The sequence below is a fragment of the Sapajus apella genome, unplaced genomic scaffold (genome assembly GCF_009761245.1).
Source record: "Sapajus apella isolate SASKATOON/1434 unplaced genomic scaffold, GSC_monkey_1.0 scaffold35, whole genome shotgun sequence".
NCBI lineage: Eukaryota > Metazoa > Chordata > Mammalia > Primates > Cebidae > Sapajus > Sapajus apella.
Window position 1 is genome coordinate 13027592 of NW_022436975.1, and position 24075 is coordinate 13051666.

The window sequence follows — 24075 nt, forward strand, 5'->3', positions numbered from 1 at the left end:
AACTTAAACATGGAGAAAAGGCCAAACATTAGAGAATAACAACCAATTACAGTCATGGTGATTCCATAGTATATAAAGAACATATTAATGTGATTTTGGAGTGGTTAGAAAGTAATAGAGGAGAAAGGGGAAAAAATATGGAGATATCTCAAGAATTCAATTGTTTGCAAGAAAATTTTACTTAAACTGTATTTGCTTCAAGGATCGTGTGTGTGTGTGTGTGTGTGTGTGTGTGTGTGTGTGTGTGTGTAATTATTTCTTTGTCTTTCATGAAAACAACCAGTCTCTTCCATTGGAAATAGGCCCCTCATCTAAAGAAAATTATTCTGAAACTAGTTTCTAGAATCCTCCAATGTCATCAAATCTAAACATGTAAATCAGAAAGATTTGCCTTAAAATGAATAGTGTTATTACAATATGTAAAACTGGATCAATTAGTCAACCTAAAGTCTTATCACACATACACTACATAAAATTAGTATTAACTCAGCCCTTTATGCACTGTCATTATTTTGATTTGAATCTATTCTGTAATTCCATAACCACATGACAAATATTACCAGGCCCATGCCAAAAAAAAAAAAAAAAAAAAAAAAAAAAAAAATTCCTAGGAGACTTTGCCAAAGAGCTTGCAAGCATAAAAAATAGAGAGGATCTCCCTGTATCATTGCAAAGATTTTATTAACCTAAAGACCACTGCTAATATATTTGAAATTCTGCAGTATGTCTTTAAGAAGTGCAATATCCATTACTTCAAAAAACTATTTCACAACATATTGCAGCAAGTAGACAAGTGGTTCCAGAATATTTTGCCATTCTTGGTGAAACTGCTATAATACCAAAGCCATTTTTCTTTTGGCAAATCTCTCTGAGTTAGAGACATACACCGATATCCTGGATGTTTACTAAAGCTACTTCTCCTAGCACCAGAAAGCATACTGATCGAGTAAAATTTAGTGAAAAATGTTTCTAAGTAGCTGTCTCATGGATTATACAAATATCTGTTTTTTCAGCTTTTTAAGCTACACATACTTCACTTAGTTTTTCTGACAATACAAAAGAATTTAGTAATGCAGCTACCAAAAGGTATGCATATAAAAGCAATTGTCTAAAAACCTAAGTATAGAAGGTTTGGCTGATTAGATGTTTCCCAAGAGACTGATGGTTTTTTAATTCTCTTTTCCAAATTTGAGAAAATTGAAATAAAATATAAACAGCTCAATATAGTACTTGGGATTACGTGAGAAAAACTAAGTTACAAATAGTATTAAGGAAACTATGTTCAGGCTACAGACCATGAAGACTGTTGACATTCTCATCTCCATGTCCCTAGTAAGCAGGATAGTGTCTAGAGTGGAGTAATTATGTAAACATTTTCACCTTGGACTTTTTCTGCTTGCTGTTCTTCAGCCCGGGGTGTGCTCTCTCTGAGAGCCAACAGACTTTTCACTCATCACCCTCTTAGTTTAGCCCTTCAGCCCCGTAGTGCCTCTCAAGCTGCAGTGGTTTTGATGAGCACTGCAGTGGTTTTGGTTGGTAAGAAACAGTGGGCAGCTGCAGGTGAGGAGTCACGTTTGACAGTAGCACAGAAGAGGAAATATAAAGTCAATGTCTTGTTGACGGAAGGGGAACAAATAGTACTTTTTTACAAGTAGTACTCGACCTAAAAGGATCATTTTCTTAAAAATGGGCAGAGAAAGCCCATTTATCATTTATGCCGTCATACAAATGTGGACAGTCGTGAATAGCTGAAGTAAGAAATAAAAAAGCAAGCATAGGAAGAAAATGAACATTGTATAGATCTGTGCAGTAATCAGTTAGGGAATATGGTAACTTGAAGTAGATAACAAACTACACTTAATGAATACCTACTTAAAATGTGAAACCTGACCAATTTTAAACAGATAAGCTACCAAATCTCTGCAATTATGATAGCCTCACAAAACTGATGTGACTTCAAATCAGAACAGTATGAAACAGAAGATATCTGCAAATGACATAAAACTAGGAGGGAGAGAGAAAAAAAGATTTGTTCTATTTCCAATTGCTAAGTTTCACTGGGTCTTTTTCTTTTTCTTTTTCTTTTTTTTTTTTTTTTTTGTCCTATTTTCATGTTAGGAGAAGTTGGATCTAATGCCAGAATTATGCTCAATGATATTTGTAGTTGGTTGGACATGTGTGCATGAGCAATAAGAACTTAGTAAATTTCACATAAGGTGTTGTACACCGTCAGTTTATATTTCATCTAATCGTTAAAAAAAAAAGGGGGGGAAGTTAAGTCTCAGCTTAAAGGATCACTTCAAGTATTAAAGAGCTCCAACTGGAGTCATTCAACTTAAAAGTCAGGTCCTCAATCAAGGTTCTGCTACTCAGAAAGAGCAAATCATAAAAACAGCAAATCTCACTGAATGAGGCTTATTCAAGTCTAATTCCTGCTTGTCCATGCAGGCTGACTCATAACACAGGCAGTCGCAGGGGAGGAGCAGCCATCACTAAGCATTACTATGAGCTCCTCACACCTCATCATCCTTTGCCACCAAGCATCAAGGAAAGGTGTGTGGGATGCCTCTGCTCCTTGTCCCTTCTGCTATTTTCTAATGGCTTTTCTCCTTCAAACTGCCTTTAATGGAAACTTCATTTCACACGTTGGGCACAAAGGAAAGGAGAGACTTCAGAGTGGCCTGTGGGTCTCTTACCCTCTAGCCCTTTTTCTCTGACCTGTCATCAGTGAAGGCCTGGGAGATACTGTGGACTCAGAATTAAAACATTTTCTTTGGTTGAGGCTAAAAGGTAGATTAAGAGTCCTGTAGCTCTTGAGAAGAATCTCTACCAATCAGCAGAAAATCCTCCTTCCTCCTGTCCCCACTCTTAGGACTCCCAGGGAAAATGCAAGTTGCTAGGGTAGAAAGATGGCATGTTCAGCATGACTGGCAAAAATTTGTCCTGCTCTGGCTCTGGTCCTGCAGAATAACAATTCTGTAATAAATAAGGCACCAAGCCAAAAATGCTGGCCAAAGGAATTTACAATTGGAAGTAGGGGGTGGGGTGACATTACCAATAGGCAACATTCCAAGGCCTGCAAAGGAAGTAGTACTGACAAAATTTCATCTCTCTCTGACCCACTGTTTTCTGCAAGGCAAGCACAGCAACCATCTCAGAGGCCCTCAGTCCAGACTGGGCATACCTCTTCTCAGTTATTCTAGCAGGAGCAGAGAAGGAGATTTTGTAGTTGCTATCATCTACAGGTAGTAATCAGAATTTAAGATAGTTAAGGAGAGAACTGCTATATGTACCTGACAGCAATGACATAACTTATGCATACCTTGAGAATGACCCTCTGGTCTAAAAAGAATGTGTGTTCAGAGTTCCAAACTAAGGAATCTGGGAGTGGCCAGTCTGAAAATTCATTTCTTATCATGAGGAACATCTAAACCCCTAGGCCATTCTGTGGAAGGCAGGCCGTAGAGGGCATAGGGGTCTTTTGTCTTGGGTTAAGTGAAGGTTGCCAAGTAGAAGTTACTAGGGAGAGGGTGAGAAGGCTATATCAACTGCTTGCTTTTTTTTTTTTTTAATTATTGCATTTTAGGTTTTGGGGTACATCTGAAGAACATGCAAGATTGTTGCATAGGTACACATGTGGCAGTGTGATTTTCTGCCTTCCTCCCCCTCACCTATATCTGGCATTTCTCCCCATGCCCTCCCCTGCCAACTCCCCACCCCCCATTGTCCCTCCCCTATTTCCCTCCAACAGACCCCAGTGTGTAGTGCTCCCCTCCTTGTGTCCATGTGTTCCCATTGTTCAACAGCTGCCTATGAGTGAGAACTGCTTGCTTTTTATTAGCAGTTGTGGTTCTCCTGCCCAGCATGCTGCCACTGGCTCCCCTGCATTAAGTCCCTCAATGAAGCCTATGTCTTGTTTGCTGGCTCCAGGTCTCTTCTTCAGCCTTTGAACCTGGTGCCTTCCCTACTGAAGTCAAGAGGGAGCCAGCATGACGACTTTATGTTACTCTTTCTGTTCTCCTCCCAGCCTTCCAGGGCCTTCCACATAGTCAGTTGGTCTTTGGGTCAGTAGTGGGTAATGTAATGAACGTTTGTGATACCTTCTCTGCAATATTCCCTAAATGGAGAAGATAACCAGTCTCCAAAGCCATGATTCTGTGGCTGTTCCGAACATTCTCCAGCTGCTTTTTCTGAATGGCCTAAAGCTAGAACCATAACCAAAAGAGGGAAGTGACATTTCCCCACCTTATGAGGTAATTATCCCATGGCAGTGACTGGCGGTTGGCTTCCCCTTACTGTCCCTGACTCTTCCTAGTCTTTCTTCTACATTTTCTTGCTTCCTTATTGCCAGCTCATCCTCCTCAGAAGTCCAAATATAGTTAGAACTGTCAAGAAGGATTCCAGAGTTTCTTGCTTTAACCTGTGCATCTTTGGGGCCACTGCCACTGTCAGTATGTTTGTTCGAAAGGGACAGGGGGCAGAGCCACAAGGACATGGCACTTTCACTCCAGCTCAACCTCTGTCACCCCTGGCAAGCTCTCCCCATGTTCGGGAATCTTGAGGTCCAAGGCCTCTCTTTTCTCCATCTCCTTCTCTCCATACTTAGGGGTGATCTGGAAGGCTTTGGAAGAATGAGGAGTGCTGCTTCCTACCACGCTTTAGGGAACTTTGTTGGTTACTCAGGAACCAGTAGAAAATGTACCTACTATGGCTCTGCTTCATTTTGAAGCTGGTGCTTCCTTTCTTTGGCTCCATACTCTGTTTACCCTGTTTTTAGAACTGTGCGCTGCTAGAAAAATGTTTGGACATTTGCTCATTTACTAATAGGGTAATGCATGGTGAGTTTGTGTGTGTGTGTGTGTGTGTGTGTCTGTGTGTGTGTGTGCGCGCGCGCACATGCGCGCGTGCATGCATGTGTGATTCTTGTGGCTTTTAAGATTTTGGTAGTTTGCCATATAGACATAACCATAGTGTCAGAGATTTATCTTTTATTCCAAAAGACATGACATTTTTCTTAGGAGGTAGTTTTGATGTGAGCATCTGAAGATCTGAGTGAAGGAAGAAACCAGAATGAAGGTTGTAAAATCTACTTTTTAAAAACCAGCTACAACAGTTTCCTGTTTCTACACAATTAGCCACTCAATAAATTGTGTATCCTTAGGTTATATTCTTGCTGATAAGACAACTATCATGAAGAAAAGGACTATTCATATAATTTGGGAAAATTCCCACATACGTAAATGAGTAAACTTTACTGGACATAATTCTACTAACAGTTCCTGTATTCCCACTTAAAACTTTAGCACTGCTGCTTTTTCAAAATTTTGTCCTTGACTTTTACCTGATTCTGATAAAATTTTCAGCATAATAACTGCTGTGTTTTTATAAGTGAGTTAAGTTTGTTCCAAGTTATAAATTGGATTTGCTCCCAATTTCTTAATTCTTGAATAATGTCCTCTGCCTAACCATTTTCAAGGAAACTGAATATTTGTGTTTATCTGTAATCATGTAGCATTATCAGTTCTATTCAAATTTTAATGTACATCAAATTTTCTCCTTGTGAAAATGACTCATTTTCTGTATATTTTTACTTCTGAGATGGTATAATTAAAGCAATACTAATTCATCCAGTTAAATGCTGTGTCCTCAGTATAAACTAGACAGGCATGTGCAAGATTCTTTCATATTCTGTGTTACACATTGTTGTAACTGTTCTCTGATTGGGGTTAGAAAGTCATGGCTTCTGAATATACCAGAGAGACAGAGAGAGAGAGAGAGAGAGAGAGAGAGAGAGACCAAAAAATAGCATTTAACTACGAGTTCCACAAATCTGATTCTGCCTCTAGCTAGCTGTACTATGGAACCCCAAGAAACTCACTTGGCTTCTCCTCTGTCACTTGCCTCATATGCTAATAGTGGCTTATCACCATGGATCCCATGTTTTCAATAATCTGATGAAAGCTATGGACCATAATGAGAAATATTATCATAGCCAGAAAGTTTCCTAGACAATTTTAGAGACTCATGTGCCCAAGGTTAAGAATACCTCCACTAGAAGGTAAGGTTCTTCTCCCCCTCACTTTCCATGATATTAAGTCTTGGTAACTGCTGTTGGAAATGGTCTCTTGCATTTTCTTAGTCTATTCACAAGGTTAGTGGCTGAGGGTGGCAAATGAGTTGTCTTGTATCCAAGGCAACTTCGAATACTAACAGCTACAATGTGAAAAGAATGCTCAAGATCTCTACATGAAATATAAATACGGTTAATAACACAATGAATCTATTACTGATGCAGTTGATTTACTCATCTTGACCTTTCACACAGTATGAAATTTTCCTGGGGACTGCAATGTGATAATTAATAAGAAAGTTCCTTGGAAATTATAAAGTTCTTTACAAAATGTAACTGATTGTTTACTTCTGAATTTTTTCACCTAAATTAATACTAGGAAGACATCATATTTTTCTATGGTAATGTCACTACATACTTAATTTTATCCAAGTTCAATAACCATCCTGCTGGATCTAGGGGAAAACAATCAGCTAGAGTTGTGAGAAGTTTTTTAAGAAACCTAAAAATTTAACAGTATGCCTCCTCTGACATTTCCTTCTCCTTTACTTTAAACTTCCCTTCTTTCCTCAAACATTTCTTGACCCTTGACACGTCAGACAGTACTCTGTGAGCTATAGCAGCAGTTCCCAACCTTTTTGGCACCAGGGGCCAGTTTTCTGCAATGGGCTGGGAGTGCGAGGAGACTGTTTCAGGATGAAACTGTTGCACCTCCGATCATCAGGCATTAGATTATCATAAGGAATGCGCGACCTGGGTCCCTCGCATGTGCAGTTCACAATAGTGTTTACGCTTCTGTGAGAATGTAATGCCCATTCTGATCTGACAGACGATGGAGCTCAGGCTGCAATGCTGGCTCACCCACAGCTTACCTCCTGCTGTGCAGCCCAGTTCCTAACAGACCACAGACCAGTACCTATCTGCAGCCCTGGGTTTTAGGAACCCCAAAGCTACAGTGCAGGGCAGGTACCACGTAACTCCATGGTACATGAGTTAGGCTATACAATTGCTGTCAAAAAGACCTAACACTGAAATTTTCATCTAGTTTAACCTGTGAATACACTGTATAGTCCCTTCTACAAATACTGAGTGTTAGCTTCCTGCCAGGTACTATACCAAATGCGTGTGAACTTTGTCCTCAAGAGTTTATGTTGTTTTGAAGGGGGTCGAGCATGCAAACTAATGATCACAATACACAGTGCTACCTTCTACCTCTGTCTGCAAAGGTGAAATAGACAAGGGAGCAGGGAGGACAGGAGGAGTAAGCCACAGTGGCTCCATGCATGCCATATAAAAGTCCTAGGACTCGAGTGTTGCAAATGAGTCTTCAAGACAAAGAGCAATAGTGACTTACGAAAGGTTGCATAGTCAGTTAACACAGAACTAGAACTCAGGTCACTTTACAGAGTGCATTCTCAACAACGGAGACATTACCCCAATAAGGTAAAAATTGATCCTTGGAGAAAAAACTGGTCACCTCCAACCTTAGTCTGTTTATGCTGCTGTAACAAAATACCACAAACTGGTAATTTATAAATAATAGAGATTTATTGCTCACAGTTCCTGAAGCTGGGAATTTCAAGACCAGGGAGCCAGCAGGTTAGATGTGTAGTGAGGGCTGCTCTCTGCTTCCAAGATGGTGCCTTGTTGCTGCATCCTTCAGAGGGGAAGAACCAAAGACAGTGAACTAATTCTCTCAAGCCCTTCTGTGAGGACCCTAACCCCATCAATGAGGGTTCCACCCATATAATTCAATTCGTTCTTAAGGGTGCAAGTCTTAATACTATCACGTTGACAATTCTGTTTCAACATGATTTTTGGAGAGGACAAAAATGTTCAAACTACAGCACCTCCAAAGAGCCGTAGTACATAAACAGGTATGTAATATATCTGTGGTATTCATGGGGTGAGAGACAATTATGAAAAGAATTAACATATAAAAGTCTTCTTGTGGGGATGGGTAGGGCACTAGTTTTCGAAAAACTTGAGAAACTCATACCCAGGCCACTGTTCCTTCTACAGTGACACCTCATCTTTACTCCCTGGTCCTGAATATTATTTTATTTGTTTTTTAGCTTTATCTTAATATTATCTCCTTTTCTTTTTCTTTTATCATTTCTTTCTTCCATCCAATCATTAAAGTTTTTATGAGGGCTAATTTGTTTTGTTTTGTTTTGGCTTTTAATTTATGTAAATGTCAGGGGTACAAGTACAGTCTTGTTACATGGATATATTTTACATTGTTTAAGTCTGAGCCTTTAGTGTACCCATCACCTGAATAATGTACATTGAACCCATTAGGTAATTTCTCAGCCCTCATAGCCCTTCCACCTTCCCAAGTCTCCAGTGTCTATCATTCCACACAGTATGTCCATGTGTACACACTATTCGGCTCCCGCTTGTAAGTGAGACCATGTGGTATTTGACTTTCTGTTTGTGAGTTGTTCCACATAAAACAATCGCCTCCAGTTCCATTCATGTCATTGCAAAAGACATGATTTCATTCTTTTTGATGGCTGAATAGTATTCCATTGTGTATACATACCACACTTTCTTTATCCAGTCATCCATTGATGAATGCTTAAGTTCACTGAATATCTTTGCTACTGTGAGTAGTGCTGTGATAAACCCAAGAATACAGGCATCTTTTTGAAATAATGATTTATTTTCCTTTGGTTAGATACCTCTTGGTGAGATTGCTGAATTGCATGGTAGCTCTATTTTTAGTTCTTTCAGAAATCCCTATACTATTTTCCATAGAGATTGCAATAGTTTACATTCTCACCAACGGTGTATAAGCATTCCCTTTCTTCACATCCTCACCAACACCTGCTATTTTCGGACTTTTTCATAACAGCCATTCTGACTGGTGTGAGATGATATCACAAGGGCTGCTTTGTTTTCGGTGGGTTACTCATGTTCAGCCACTATGCTTTCTAATACGGGTGACTATTTGTGAAACAGGAAATATAATCTCTTAACTTTTTTCTCTTAAAAAAACTCATTTAAAAAATCAAACGCATAAAGGCATTTTTACTTATTTGTTTGTTTGCTTGCTTTTTAGATAGAGTCTCACTCTGTTGCCCAGGCTGCAGTGCAGTGGCACGATCTCAGCTCACTGCAACCTCTGCCCCCTAGGTTTAAGCGATTTCCTGCCTCGGCCTCCCAGGTAGCTGGGACTACAGGTGCATGCCACCACGATTAGCTAATTTTTATATTATTAGCAGGGATGGAGTTTCTCCATGTTGGCGAGGCTGGTCTCAAATTCCTGACCTCCAGTGATCTGTCTGCCTCTGCCTCCCAAAGTGCTGTGATTACAGGTGTCAGCCACCAAACCCAGCCCTTGCATTTCTTACTTATTACTGAAAAAACCTTTCATGGTTATTCATCTATTTATGTATGTACGTACAGTTGCACTTCTTTCCAAGGGCTTGCACAGTTGAGCTCTTGCTCTTCTATTTTATTACCTACATATGAATATAAATAGTTGGAAATAGATATTAATAACACCAGCCACAGTGGCTCACACCTGTAATGCCAGCACTCTGGGAGGCCAAAATGGGATGATCACTTGAGCCCAGGTGTTCGGATCAGCCTGGGCAATATAGGGAGATGCTGTCACTACAAAAAATAAACAAAAATTAACCAGGTGTCACAGTGTGTGCCTATAGACCCAGCTACTTAGAACGCTGAGGTGGAAGAATTGCTTAAGCCCAAGACATAGAGGCTACATGAACTGGGATTGTACCACTGCATTGCAGCCTGGGCAACAAAGCAAGACCCTATCTTAAATAAATAAATAAAAGACATTAATGAGCAATGAGCATTTATTATGTGTCTGGCTCTACTGCTTGCTTTAAATGAGTTTACTCTCATAATCCTCACCTCACCCTTATGAAATAGATGTGATTGTTATCCAAATTTGATGAACAAGTGAACTGAAGCACCAAAATTTTCAAAGTCACACATCTAATAGTCAAGGCCACACATCTGATGTGGCAGCTTCAGAATCTGCCCCCTGGCAGTCTGGCACTAGTACACAAGCTTTCCCCTCCACACGATCCTGATGGTTCTTGCTCAATCTTGGAGACTTTGCAGGAGCTTGCACAGGTTAGCTCTTGTTTTCCTGACAGCTAACATAGAGGACTTAGGATCCAGTTCCTGAGGTTAGCTGTAAATGTATTGCCAAGATCTAGCAAAATTCAGAGAGCTGGAATGGCTGTGGGGAGGGATAATGATGGACCTTGCACAAAGGCGGGATTAAGAATTATGAGAAGCACAGGAAAATCCACACTGGAAAGATGATGGGATGTACTCCAGTGATCAGGGGTCAAGACCTGTTATGGGAACAGCAATGTGCAAACATGCCTAATGTTGCACTGGCTACTTACAAGTGACACCTTGCAGAGAGCACATGCGCTCTATGTCCTGAGACAAGAAATGCTGGAATGCTGATGAGCCCTATCTTCAGAGACCAGACCCTGCCCAAGGTCCTACCGGTCTTCATTAACAGTAGCATGTCAGTTAGGATCTTGGAGAGGCAGATGACAAGACAGAATCAGATGCCTAAGAGGTATATTAAGAGAAATACCTGAGAAGGCTGAAAAGGCAGGGAGCAGGAGTAGGGGAGAGAATCTTTAGCCTGTAATGCAGCCTGACTCTTGTAAATGGAGAAAGGAAAGGAAAGATGAATGGCTAGGAGGAGCCAAAGATTGTTCAGAGCAGCTCACAGAAAACCCCATCTAGGCCAATGGGAAGCTCCAGCAAAGTGTGATTGTTAGAGGTCTGACCTGTACTGGGCAGAAATGGCTGAGGTCTGTTACTGCCGCCATACTGGGTCATGGGGTGGGGTCAGTGGTCTTCGATGTAAATGCCAGGACAGATCCAAAGGTGTGGCAGTGAGAGTCATTGGCCAACTGAGCTCCTCCAGCAGAGATCCCTTGAAAGGCAATCTGAGGGGTGCATTCCCATGACCACCACAGGCACTTACTCTGGGCTATTTTCAAACACCTTACTAGGTGTCACTAGTCCCACTGAAAGATGGAGAAACATGCTCAGAGAGGATGAGCAAGGTTTCAGAAGTCACACAGCTTGTAAGAGGAAGATGGGATCTGACCCAAAGTCTTGCTGTTTCTGTTTGAACACATGGCCTCTCTGAGATATTTATAATCATACTGAGGTGCTTAATAAATCCTTGAATTAGGTAGGGGAAGCTTTGAATTACCGTAGGGCAGAGAGGAGGCATTTCAGACAGCGTAATTTCATCAATAGCTTCAAGCATGTAAAACGAACTAGCAGAAACTGCATGTGATCAATTCAGAGAGTAGGTCATTGACAGTAATGATTTAAAATTAATGGTTTCTACCATTTGTGAGACTCCCTGGTTTGTAACTTAAAACAATTTCAAATTTTATTGATACATACAGTTGAATATTCCAGGAATAAGCAAGCTAATATTCCTGAAAAGTCAACTTAGCCAGAGAAAGAACCTCATAGCTAACTTAGGAACACTGCCTCAACTTACTTTCTTATCCGGAGTCATTGTCTCACATTCAGAAATGCTCATAAGGTGAACCAAGTTCTATTTCTTTTTGAAAAGTGGCCAGAAAAGAAGCTGCTAATGCTGATGGTGGAAGTGAAATACCTAAAGGAGTCCTTAGCTAAAAATGAAAAGTTTTAGATGCCAAATTTATCTGTGCACAAAGTCATACCCCAAAGAAGTTCATGGGTCCTATAAGAAAAAGACATTTGAGACCCCATTTCCAGACAGTGCTCTGACTATCACTGAAATTGCTCACTGAGCAAGGGAGAGCTCCTAAGAGCCTGAAAAGGAAGAGGCCAGTTGGCTGCATTTTATGTGAAATCTTGTAGGCTATGGTGATATGTGTGAATTTGAGAGATTCCTGAAGGTCCTATACTTATCTCAAAAAATGGTAAAGTCAAGGATCCACTGTATTGGGGTTTCTTGATTTTGCTCCATAGACCTTCTCCCCTCTTAATGTTTTCATTTCAGAAAATGGTCCCACCATCCATGCAAATGGTCAGGCTCAGAAGCTCAGCCTCTCCCTGCATGCTGTTTTCCTTGTAGCACACATTAAATTATCCAACAATTTTTTCAGCTCTAAATGGAAAATTTATCCTACATTACAGTCACCTCTTTTCTTGTCACCTCCACCACAATTACTCTTTCCTAAACTGCCATCGTCTCCTAGAAGAGTGTCCTGGGTGATCTCCCAGTTTCTGTAATTCCCCTGAGAGATCATCCTCCCCACAGCATTCACAGTGATTGCTGAGAAGCCTTACTCAGAATTAGCAAACAGCAAAAAGCCTTCGATCATTTTCTACTTGATTTAGAAGAAGTCCAAAATCCAATATAATTCCAATTAATTACAAAAAGCTATGAAGAAAACAAAATCAGGTGTTATTATAAAGCATTAGTGGGAGAGGCTAATATAAAAGTGTAGACATGAAGGCATATCTAGGAAAGTGGTGTTTGGAAGAAAACATCTGTTCACGGTTTCTAAAACCATATGCGATCTAGTCTCTGGATTCCTTTCTGACTTTGTCTCTTTCATGCTTCCTCGCTCTGGTGTAGCCACACTGGCTTTTGGGCTTTCTTGAACATGACACATATGCTTCTACCACAGGACCTTTTCATTTGCCTGGGACCCTCTTTTTCTACATAACCATAAGGCCTCTCTTGTCTGTTCTTAGGGTCTTGAGAACAGAGGCCTTTCCTGGCACATCTATAACCTTGTCATTCTGTCAGCCTCTGCTTTCTCAACCTGATTTATTTTTCTCGCTGGTGTTTATCACTGTGGCATTATAGTATATATCTGTATGGCTTTCTAATTCAGTATTTATTTATTACCTATATCCGAGCATGGGAACATATACTCCATTAGAGAATTTGTTTTGGTCACTGTCATTTCTCCAATACCTAAGACATACATAGCACATAGAAGGTACTCAATAAACATTCATGGAATACATAAATAATGACTGTCTAGACAATGTGTGTCCTGTCTAATTAGTTTTTTAGGATAAGCAGGCACTGGAAAGGGGGGGTGGAGGGTTTGTGGATTGGTTAGAGGTACCAGTTCCATTTCTTCTCCTGTGGCTTCCAGAGGCTTTCCCAGCATGTGGGGGTACAGGATGTGGCCTGTCACCATTAGATACCCAGAACACATTGATGTACATCCAGACAGAGTGGTTTATGTGGACGGCTGGGAAGAGGAAGGAGTGGGTAGGATTAAGCCATGAAACAAAGCCAGTTGTGTGGATATCACATTCTGTTAAAAAACTGAAGATTCAGGATTGCTGAGACTGATGGGTGGGATTTGCATGCTTCTCTGAATAACTTTTGCTTTGTATTTAAAAAGCATACAATTTTTATTAATCCTGAAGATTTCTCTTTGTATTAAAGTTTCAATCACTTTTAAGACGAATGTACCATATTTATATGGCTATTGCTTGTTTTAAATAATAAAACCTTTTACTCTCAATTGTACAAAATGTTAGCAGTAGCTGAAAATAGCACAGACTTAAATTATCCAAGAGGTAGCAAAGTCACCTTTTCCTGAGATAAAGCTATAATAAACAGTAACATGTTGGAGCCCAGTGAACAGACTCCATCTTTATAGTTTAAATGTCTATTGCCTACATGTAATTTGGCAGAGACTACTGACAGTTAAAAATATATCAATTCATGTTTTAAAAGGTAATCATTAAGCAAAAGTATTTACATCAAATTCAAAATGAGCTTAAAATAAGGTGACACTTTTTCATTCATTCAATGAGAACTTATTATTTGCTCTATTTATTTTGTTTATTGAACTGTGATCCAATATTGAAATGTGTTGGTTATTTTTCAGCTAATCTTATTCAATTTTATTAGTTTTAAGTTGTTAAGTAGGTTATGCTTTACATACAGATAGTAAAAATATCAGTGATTGCCAAGAGTTTGAGGGAAAGGAATGAATAAGTGAGGCACAGGGGATTTTTAGAACAGTGAAACTATTCTGTATGACAATACAATGGCAGACCACATGATATGATGCATTTGTCAAAGCCCATGGAATGTACAACACAGTAAGCCCTAAAGTTAATAATGGACTTTAGCTAATAATAATGTATCAATATCAGTTTATAAGTTCTAACAAGTGCTTCATGCTAAGGCAACATGCTAATAACAGAAAATTTGGGGGAGATAGAGAAGTTAGAACAGAGAGGGTATATGGAATTCTTTACTTCTGCTTAATTTTTTCTGTAAATCTAAACCTGCTCTCAAAATATAGTCTATTAAAAATTTTTAACTTTTAAAACATGATCCAATTACATGCGATCTATAAGAAGTTCAGTTCAAATATAACAATCTAAGTAGACTCAAAATAAAATAATGGAAAATGGTATTCCATGTAAACATTAGAAATCACAAGAATTAGACATTAAAAAAGTAGCAAAGAAAATTACCGGGGACAGAATGGGTCATAATGATTAAAAGATTCAGTCCAGGCCTGATTATAGGCATCAGGTAGCTTATGCTGATAATCCCATGCTTTAGGGAGGCTGACGTGGGAGCATCTTTTGAGCCTAGGAGTACAAGATTACAGTATGATTGCACCACTGCACTTTAGACTGGGTGACAAATGGAGACACCATCTCTCTCTCTCTCTCTCTCTCTCTCTCTCTCTCTCTCTTTCTCTCTCTCTCTCTCTTTCTCTCTCTCTCTTTAAAAAAAAAAAATCCATCTACCACCAAGATATAGCAATTGCTCTCCTGGGCATTTATCCCAGAGAGATGAAAAGATGATATAATAATTCTGTATCTCAATTTCAGTGATAGTTACCTGATATACAGGTGATAAAAGTGACACAACTACACACACACACACACACACACATATCTTCCAATGTCAACGTCCTGGTTTTGATGTTGTGCTGTGGCCACACAAGATGCAACCACTGGGGGAAACTGAGCGGAAGGGACATGGGAAATTTTCATATTACTATCTTTGCAATTTCCTATAATCTATAATTATTTTGAAAGCAAAAAAAAAAAAATGCTGGTTGATAAAGTGATTTTTCAAGGCATGGTTAAATGTCATCTGGGTTGATTTTGTCTTTAGCAGTCCTGCCAGCTGCTGCTTCCTGATCCCTGGGGAACTTCCTTAAGGTGGCCTCCTGTAAGCTCTGCCAGCTGTCGCTCTCTGATTTCTGATGAACCGCGTTGCAACGCTCCTCTACAAGCTTGCCAGCTGTGGCTCTTTGGCCTTTAAAGCAGCCCTCTACAACTTGTTGCAGGTGAAACTTTCTGTCAAAAATATTTCTTTCATTTTGCCTTTTTGAAGTGCCTAAGAAATGTAGGAATTTATTTTCCTCATTTTTAGTTGGCTTGTGTAGTTACATTTCCCAAATGAGAAACAAAAAGGCAAACACTAAGAATAGGTATATAAGGGTTCTATCAGTTGGTGATGACCTGGGAACTGAATAACAGAGTATTCAGAATGGCTGGGACACCAAAGCTGAGGGGAATGTTAACAGATGAGAGAGTGTCTTGATATTCATGGAACAAAGGAGCAGGGCCCCAAACATTTGATTTCAATTTAATTGAGTTGCTTGTATAAAATACTGGCTGCTCACAAGAATCACCTTGTGAGCTTGAAAAAATAGCAATTCTTGTCCTACCACAAACCAGCAAATCAGAACTTCTGATTTAATATATACCAGAGATACATGGATGTACATATCAGATTTCACACACATCAGTGGCATGGAGAGTATGTTAATAAATGCAATGGAGGAAAATTAAGTTTGAAAAGGGAAATAGAAAATTGTATGTGTGTGTTTGATGTAGAGGCTGCAAGTTAAAAATTGAGTGATTAGAGAGATTAGAGAAGACCTTTTTTTCCCTCTTTTTTTTTTATTTGCTACTTCATTAAATTCTCTCAGTATAATACATATTTCTTAGAAAAGGAAGTCTTGTAATATATCAACGTCAGCGTGCACTTAGCAAGTCAACATTATCAACATAAGGAACTTGTCCTGAGAGTAAATATTTGTAAGTCTGTATAAGTGGGCCTGATTGCAATCTCATAACTAAAATGAGCCGGAAAGAAAGTGACTTATTGGAATTGCTGTTTGCATTAGATACTCTATACTGATACACTGCAATATGTTCCGTAGTTCATAGTATTACTTCCTCAAAGACTAAGATATTCTGAAAGAGCAAAGTAAACTCAGTATAAATCATTTTCTTTTGAAAGGTAAATTGTGTTGCTTTTTATGATTATGGAAATACTATTTGATCATTGTACATTTGGAAAAGGAAAGAGAAAAAATTAAGTGTAATCTCTCTGTTAATATTTGGGTTTCTGTTCATGCAGTTCTTTTAATTCATGCATACATACATGGGGTTTTTTCTTCCTCCCTCTTAAAATGTATTCCAAGACATACTGGGCATGCTAGGAAAATTAATTATAAATATATACCATATAAACAATCTATATATACACTACTATATATACATATAGTTATACCATATACATAATTATACATACAATTTCCTTGTTGAAATTTATGGGAAAATGGAATAGATGTTCTGGTGGTTTTTCCCGATTTTGCCTCAGCCATGCACACGCTTGGCTTTACCCAGACCCAATTATCATTCAGCCCTATCCACATCTGAGGACTCAAGTTCTAACTGCTACTTTCAGATTGCAACACTCTAGTCTTCCTCTTTTCTCACTCAGCCTCTCTTGCTATATCACTTTTCAACCATACAAATTCCTTCCAGCCTCTTGAACTTTCTTTTTTCTTCCCAGTAGCCCCCTTCCCTCACCAGTTCCTTCTCTATTTTGCCCAGATCCTGCAATCTACATCTGTCACTTCCTTTATCAACAATTTTTTGGTCATATCCCCCAGTCTCCCAATTATGAACTAACATAACTGTAACTGCATACTTTGCCAGGCTGCACAGACCTGCTGTCTTACCACCGCCAGAGAGGGTCACCAACTCATAGACAGGTTCTGCCATAGTCTTCCACTGATTCTCAAATGCGGTGAAAATTCTGTATCAGGCTCCTATTATAGCAACTGTCAACTTAAAAAGGTGGAAATTCTGTTTCAGGCTCCTCCTATAGGAACTGTCAACTTAAAAATTATAAGATCTTCATAAATTTGAGATGAAGAGGAGACCTTATCTCTCGTAAGGGTTATAGCCTGCAAGGTGGCCATCTGGCAGGCTGAGAAGTGTGTCTCAGGCAAAGATCAGAGACAGGGCTTCACAGGAAGAGGGGATGCTGTAAGAGCTTTATGCTGAACGGGTTGGCTAAGCATACATATTCAATAGGTTATAGGAAGAACTATAAATTATTCATGAAGATAGTCCTGATACATGTGTATTGAATAAAAATGCATGTAATATGTGACCCGTGTTCACCTTGGGGTGGTGACATCCCACTTAAACACTAATCCTTATTGTTACAATTAGACCCTATACATTAAAGGGTCTTTTCAGGACACAAAGGCACTCAAGTGTGCAGCCTCATGTAACGTGGCCAGAACCAGTTCCAGGGCAATGGTCTCTTATCAGTCTGTTGTCTGATTCAAGCTGTAATTATGGCTGTAGAACAGGGGTTCAGTTAGTCAGTGTCTGTGAGCTGGATGAATTCTAACTGTTTTAACATTGTTTATTTTGAGGCCATTGCTTGTTTCACTGCTAGAGAGAGAGAGAAAACCCTTATGGCAGTTAGAGCATAGTTTATTCCTTAAGTGTAGGGTGCTTCACTGAAGGTATGACTTCACCATAGGATAAATTGGTATCTTATTACCACAAAGAGTCTGTTTTATCAGTTTTATAATCTCTATTTTAACATGAACACTGGTCAGTGGTTATGTCTAAATTTCAGAAGGGAAGGGTATTATGAGGCATGTCTGACCTCTCATTTCATCATAGGCTGGAACTCAGTTTTTATGTTTTTTTTTTGGGGGGGGGGGTCCCTTGGCCAAGAGGTGGGCTGTTCAGTCATTGGGAAGCTTGGGATTTTATTTTCAGTTTGTGTAACCATCCCAATCCTTCTCTGTTCTCCTTACTTTCCTCTCTAAATTCTCCCCTGCCCCTCAATGGATCGCTTTTCTTCCTACTTCACAAAGAAAACAGATGCTGTCACATGAGAACTCTTCAGCTTCCTTCCATATCTCAGCCATAAACTTATCTACTTCCAAACCATCCTTTCCTCCCTTTCCCTTTTCCCAGTAGAAGAAATGGCTCTCCTGTTAAGTCGTAGTCCCCTGCCCCTGCTTGAGCCATTTTTATGGTGATTATCATTTCTCCCTTGTACATTTGCTGTCTCCCTCTCTCCTGGGTCCTTCCCTTGGAGTAGCGGTTCCAAATCTGAATTTGCAGTGGAATCACCTATGGCGTTTCCAAAAAAGTACTGATGTCTGGGCCTCACTCTTAATCAATTTAATCAGATTACCCATTGGTAGTGTCTGGCCATAGGTTTTGTTTTGTTTTGAGACGGAGCCCAGGCTGGAGTGCAGCGGTGCGATCTCTGCTCACTGAAACATCTGCCCCCCAGGTTCAAGCCATTCACCTGCCTCAGCCTCCTGAGTGGCTGGGATTACAGGCATGTGCCACCACACCTGGCTAATTTTTGTATTTTTAATAGAGGTGGGCTTTTACCATGTTGGCAAGGCTGGTTTTGAACTCCTGATCTCAAGTGATCCGCCTGCCTTGGCCTCCCAAAGTGCTGGGTACAGTCATGAGCAACCATGCCCATAGCAACCTCCGCCTCCCAGGTTCAAGTGATTCTCCTGCCTCAACCTCCTGAGTAGCTGGGATTACAGGCAGCCACTACCATGCCCGGCTAATTTTTCGTATTTTTAGTAGAGACAGGTTTCACTGTGTTGGTCAGGCTAGTCTCGAACTCCTGACCTCAGGCGATCCACCCGCCTCTGCCTCCCAAAGTGCTAGGATTACAGGCGTGAGCCACCACGCCCGGCCGCCATAGGTATGCTTTTAAGCTTCTCAGGTGGTGCTACTTTGTGGCCACAGTTGACAACCATTGACTTACTCATCTGAACATGCTCAGTTCTTTAATACACAAAACCCTGCTCATTTCCTCTCTGCCTCCTCTTTACAACCAAATCTGTTAGAACAGTTGCCCACACTTGCTTCCTCTTCCACTATCAATTCACCCCTACGTAAATTTTGGTTTCTGCTTCCAACACTCTGAACTCCACAACCTCCTTCTTCCTAAATTTGAGGACACTTCATTCCTGGTTGTACTTAACCTGACTAGTACATTAGACATGCATGGCTCTTTTCTTCATGGAGAACTTGACTTCCCTGGCTTCCCTGATCCTCCTGCTAGTGGTTTTGCTTCCTTCTCTCTCGCTGCTCCCCAGTGAGTTCCACCACTGTTCTGGCATCTGCCTCCTCTGCCTCTTACTCCGTTTGCCTCTCATGTTTCATTGGCTGCCATGGCTTCTACTGCCTTTGAAAACTGGTGACGCCCAATCATCCCCAAAGTGGCAGGCCTGTAGTGCCCAATTCCTTATGAACGCCTGTATTGTTATAAAAGAAAGTTTGCTTCTCAAGTAAGGTGGTGCACCTGGTAACTAGAGAAAGTTAAATGTCTCAGAATAATGACAGGCTCTTAAAATTTTACAGGGCCAACATTGATCCTTTTAAAAGCCTGTTCTCTGCACTCTACTTAAATAGCACTTTGAAGTTTGCAATCTTACAATTAAAGAGTATCATTTCCTTCCCCTGCTGCGAGGAATCACTAGGGCTTCTTTCCCTGACCTCACCTTTTCCTCTTCTGCCTGCACCAAACAGCTCTGGAGGCAGTGTTAGATTGTACTTGGGCATAAAAGAAGCTTTTAATGTCAATGTGCTAAGGAGCTACAGTGACCAGTTTCCAGTTCCTACCAGACCTCTGATTTTGTTATATATCTTAAATGAGATCAACCTGGAAGAATGCTAGAAAACCTGAAGCACTAAAAAACTTGCGAAACCCGAGGGGTGGGGAAGAGCTGGGGTAGTATGTAAGTATGAAGTAGCTTTAGTGAACTGTAGAAGGTAGCTGAGATGCAATTGGAGGATGAAATCAGGAAGAATGTTTTGATTTTCTTGCTACTGCTTTGGGTCAGACAGAGCCCACCTGGATATCTGCGGAAACGTAGAGTTCTCATTTAAGGGCCTTTTGAAGGAAAATCAGGGCAGCACAGAAGTCCTCCTTAGGAGGAACTTAGAAAAATTAATTGGGGCTGATTTTGGACAATGCTTTCCCTGCCCTGTGCTTTCACACTCTGTGATGGGGAATTATAATATTGGAAGTCCTCACAAGCTTGCGGTCATCCTGCCTGCAGGGGCCTTGGGGCGGGGCAGTAAGGGTAAAGTGGGGGCTGAGGAGCTGGTCTGAGGCAGCAGCTCTGGTTGATTGATAAGGTTTGGGGGTTGGGGCTTTCCATCCTGGGCCCATTCACTCCTCCTCCTCTGAGCTCAATGGGGCCATGCTCTCTGGAGTTTTGCCGGACACCCTAGCCTATATATTTAGGGCAAAAAGCAGCTCACCAACCAAACTAACAAGACATTTGAGCTGCACTTCAAAAGAAAACCATGCTGTGTTACAGTTTGCCTAACTGGAACTCTTAGAATAGATAGGCCAAGAATATCGACAGAGCTTGATAAGCACCAAAAAATGAGCAAAAGAAAGGTATTGTCAATACGAACAAGACAACAAAAATGAGAACCCAGCAGACATATTTGATATTTCCACAATTATACTTTTAATAAATGATGTGTCATTGTGAAGAGTAAGGGAATGGATACAGCAAGAGGAAGACATGAACAAACTGGATGAACACATTGGGGAAATTCCCCTGAAGGGAAGACAAGGCAAAGAAATAAAAAGGCATAAAAGAAAAGTTATGGAATATAGAGAAGCAGCATTTCCAAATAATAGTAGTGCTAGAAAAAAGAGAAAAACAAAAAAAGAGGATGAAATATTTTTTAAAATAGTTGAAGAAATAACTGAGAGAAATTTCACAGAATCAACATAAAAAGAGAAAGACCTTGGACTGAAGAGGCACATAGAGCACTAAAGAGGAGAAATGAGGAAAAATGTCCACACCTTATAGTGAAATCTAGGCACACCAAGAGCAAAGAGAAAATTCTAAAAACTAAATATGTATAGAGAAAAATACAAAAGAACAAAAATTATATTACTACAGAAGATAGAGTAGTGTTTTCAGGAACAAAAGGAAAAAAGGAAGTAGAATTTTATATTCAGGCAAACTGTCATTCAAATATGGGGACATAAAAGAGTATTCTTGGGCATGGAAAGCTTTGGACACCTAGCCATGCAAAACTCCTCATTGAAAAGAGTTTCATATAAAGTATTTTTAAAAAAAGTGACAAATCTAGGAGACTTGCAAGAGATCGTGTGAAGAAAAGATGATTGATTATTTTGATAATGTTTGTTGTCTTTACAGATTGCTGTGACAAATGATGATTTGTGGGGTGTTAGTCTGATAAGTATTTGAGGTAAGAGATAGGCCAAGGGGTGTAAGAGCATGCTGGAGATTTTGTCTTTTGGGTCATTAAAATGAGACAGAAAAAGTGAGAACAAATTGAAATAATACATAAAGATGATAGAAACAAATATATTTCAGTTTTTACCAAAAGGTTAATGCACTAAATATACCAGTTAAAAAACAAATATCAACATATATATGCTGTTTGCAAAAGACTGGATAAATATACTAATACAAAGTTTGAAAGAAAATGATATTTATAGCATGTCAGAAAGAAACTAACCAAAAAGATAGCAGGTATACTCATAGCAATGGGGATTTTAATGCAAACTATAATGATAAAAGGTTCCAGTCATTAAACACTTAATAATACCATCAAAATATATGAGGTAAAAACTGATACACCAGTTGGAAGAAGTTGATAAACTTCTATCACAACAGGAGCATCATAAGCTGGAGCAGACAAAAATAAGCAAATAAATAGACGAGCTAACAATGAAAACAGTAAGTCTGAATGAGTAGGCATTTAGGAGTTCTGTCTCTAACAGGTGATAGAATTCAAATATTTCTCCAGCAAACAGAAAAACATTTATAGAAATTTATCATAACTCAGCCAAAAAGAAAGCCTCAAAAATTTCAATATATAGATATTACATCAACTATGATTTTTATGTACAATGCAAATAAAAGTTAATAAAAGATATATTAGTAATTCTCAAATATTTGTAAATAAAAAATAACACTGTTCAATAACACATGGGTTAAGAGCAAATCATAATGATATTTAAACATACCTAGAACCAAATAATAATGTGTGTGTGTGTGTCTATGTGTCTGTGTGTGTACAGTGTTAAAAACAGCTTTAGGTTTAGAGATATACGGGAAGACAGTAAAAAGAGTTCCCACATACCTCATACCATTTTCCTTTGTTATTAACATATCAGTATGGTATATTTGCCACAATTGATGGACCAATATTAATAACATTATTATTAAACTTTATACTTGATTCACATTTTCTCAGTTTTTTCCTAATGTTCCTTTTCTGTTCCAGGATCCGTTCAGGACACTACATTACATTTAGTCATCATGTCTCCTGAAGCTCCTGTTCACTGTGGCAGTTTCTCAGATTTTCCTTAATTTTGACAGTTTTGAGGAGTACTTGTCAGATATTTTGTAGGATTCCCACTATTGGAAATTTATGATATATCATCATGATTTGACTCCAGTTGTGGTTTTCTGAGAGAACGACCACAAAGTTAAAGTACTATTTTCATCACATTGCATTAATGGTAACAACTGTCAACCAGATGTATCCCTGCTGATGTTGGCCTAGATCATGTGAGCAAGGTAGTGTCAGGTTCTCCTCTCTGAAGTCACACCTCCTTCCCCTTTCTACAATGTACTCTGTCAAAGGAACTTGCTATGTATAGCTCATGCTTATAGAGTGAGGAATTAAAATGCTGTATTTCCATACTATTATAAAAATGATGCTTTGAGGTAAATTCATACCTTTGAATATTTCTGTTAGAGAAAGAGATAACCCTCGGAATGAATGAGCCAGTTGTCCATCTTAAGAGGTTAAACAATGTACAACAGAATAAACTCAAAGACTAGAAGAGATGATTAAAAAGTAAAGCAGAGGTCAATAAAATGGAAGACAAAACTGTCAACAGCAACATGATAGTTATCAATAAAACTTAAAATTAGTTCTCTGAAAGAAAAGAAATGAATAAAAACAAACAAATCTCTGAAAGCAATGATCGGGAGAAGAATAGAGAAGTTCCAAAGCAGTATTATAAAGGAACTGGAGTATTATGGTCCACATAGTGGGCCCTAGCCCCTAGCTCTTGAGTCCTTCCTTCTTTCTTCCCACACTGCTGTTCTTAGTAGCAAAGCCATGTTTTATATTCTGAGTTGACGAACTTTGTTCAACCAGAAAGCTCACCATGGTTCGTTCCACTTTCCCTTACTGAGTAAGTAAACAGACCTTAGTAAGCAAGGATATTGGCTTCCATTATTAGCAGCAAAACCAGGAGAGCACCAGGTGTCTGAGATAAGGTCTTGCGGATTGTCATCTACCAAAACAGATGCTGACATGGGGATTGCAGAGCAATATGTTTACTAGAGATCAATACCTGTGAAAGGAAAGGTCTGAAACAGGATGGGCAAAAGAAGACATCAAACTGTGGTAGTTTCTGCAAAGCCTCAGACAATCTAGCAGGGAGCTCAGGAATGAGTGTCCCCCATCAGAATGTCCTGCACTTGCTGAAGTGGCTAGGCCTTTATATATTTGCATCTTTTAGTCAGTGGATGCCGGCTGCTTCTGGAAGGGTGTGACCTTGGGTAAGTGGCTCTCTTTAGCTAAAGGGGACCCCAAAGGATCTGACAGCTGGTACTCTCACTACCTAATCTTAAAGAAAATGAACAAGACAAGAAGACTAACACTACCAGATACCAAAA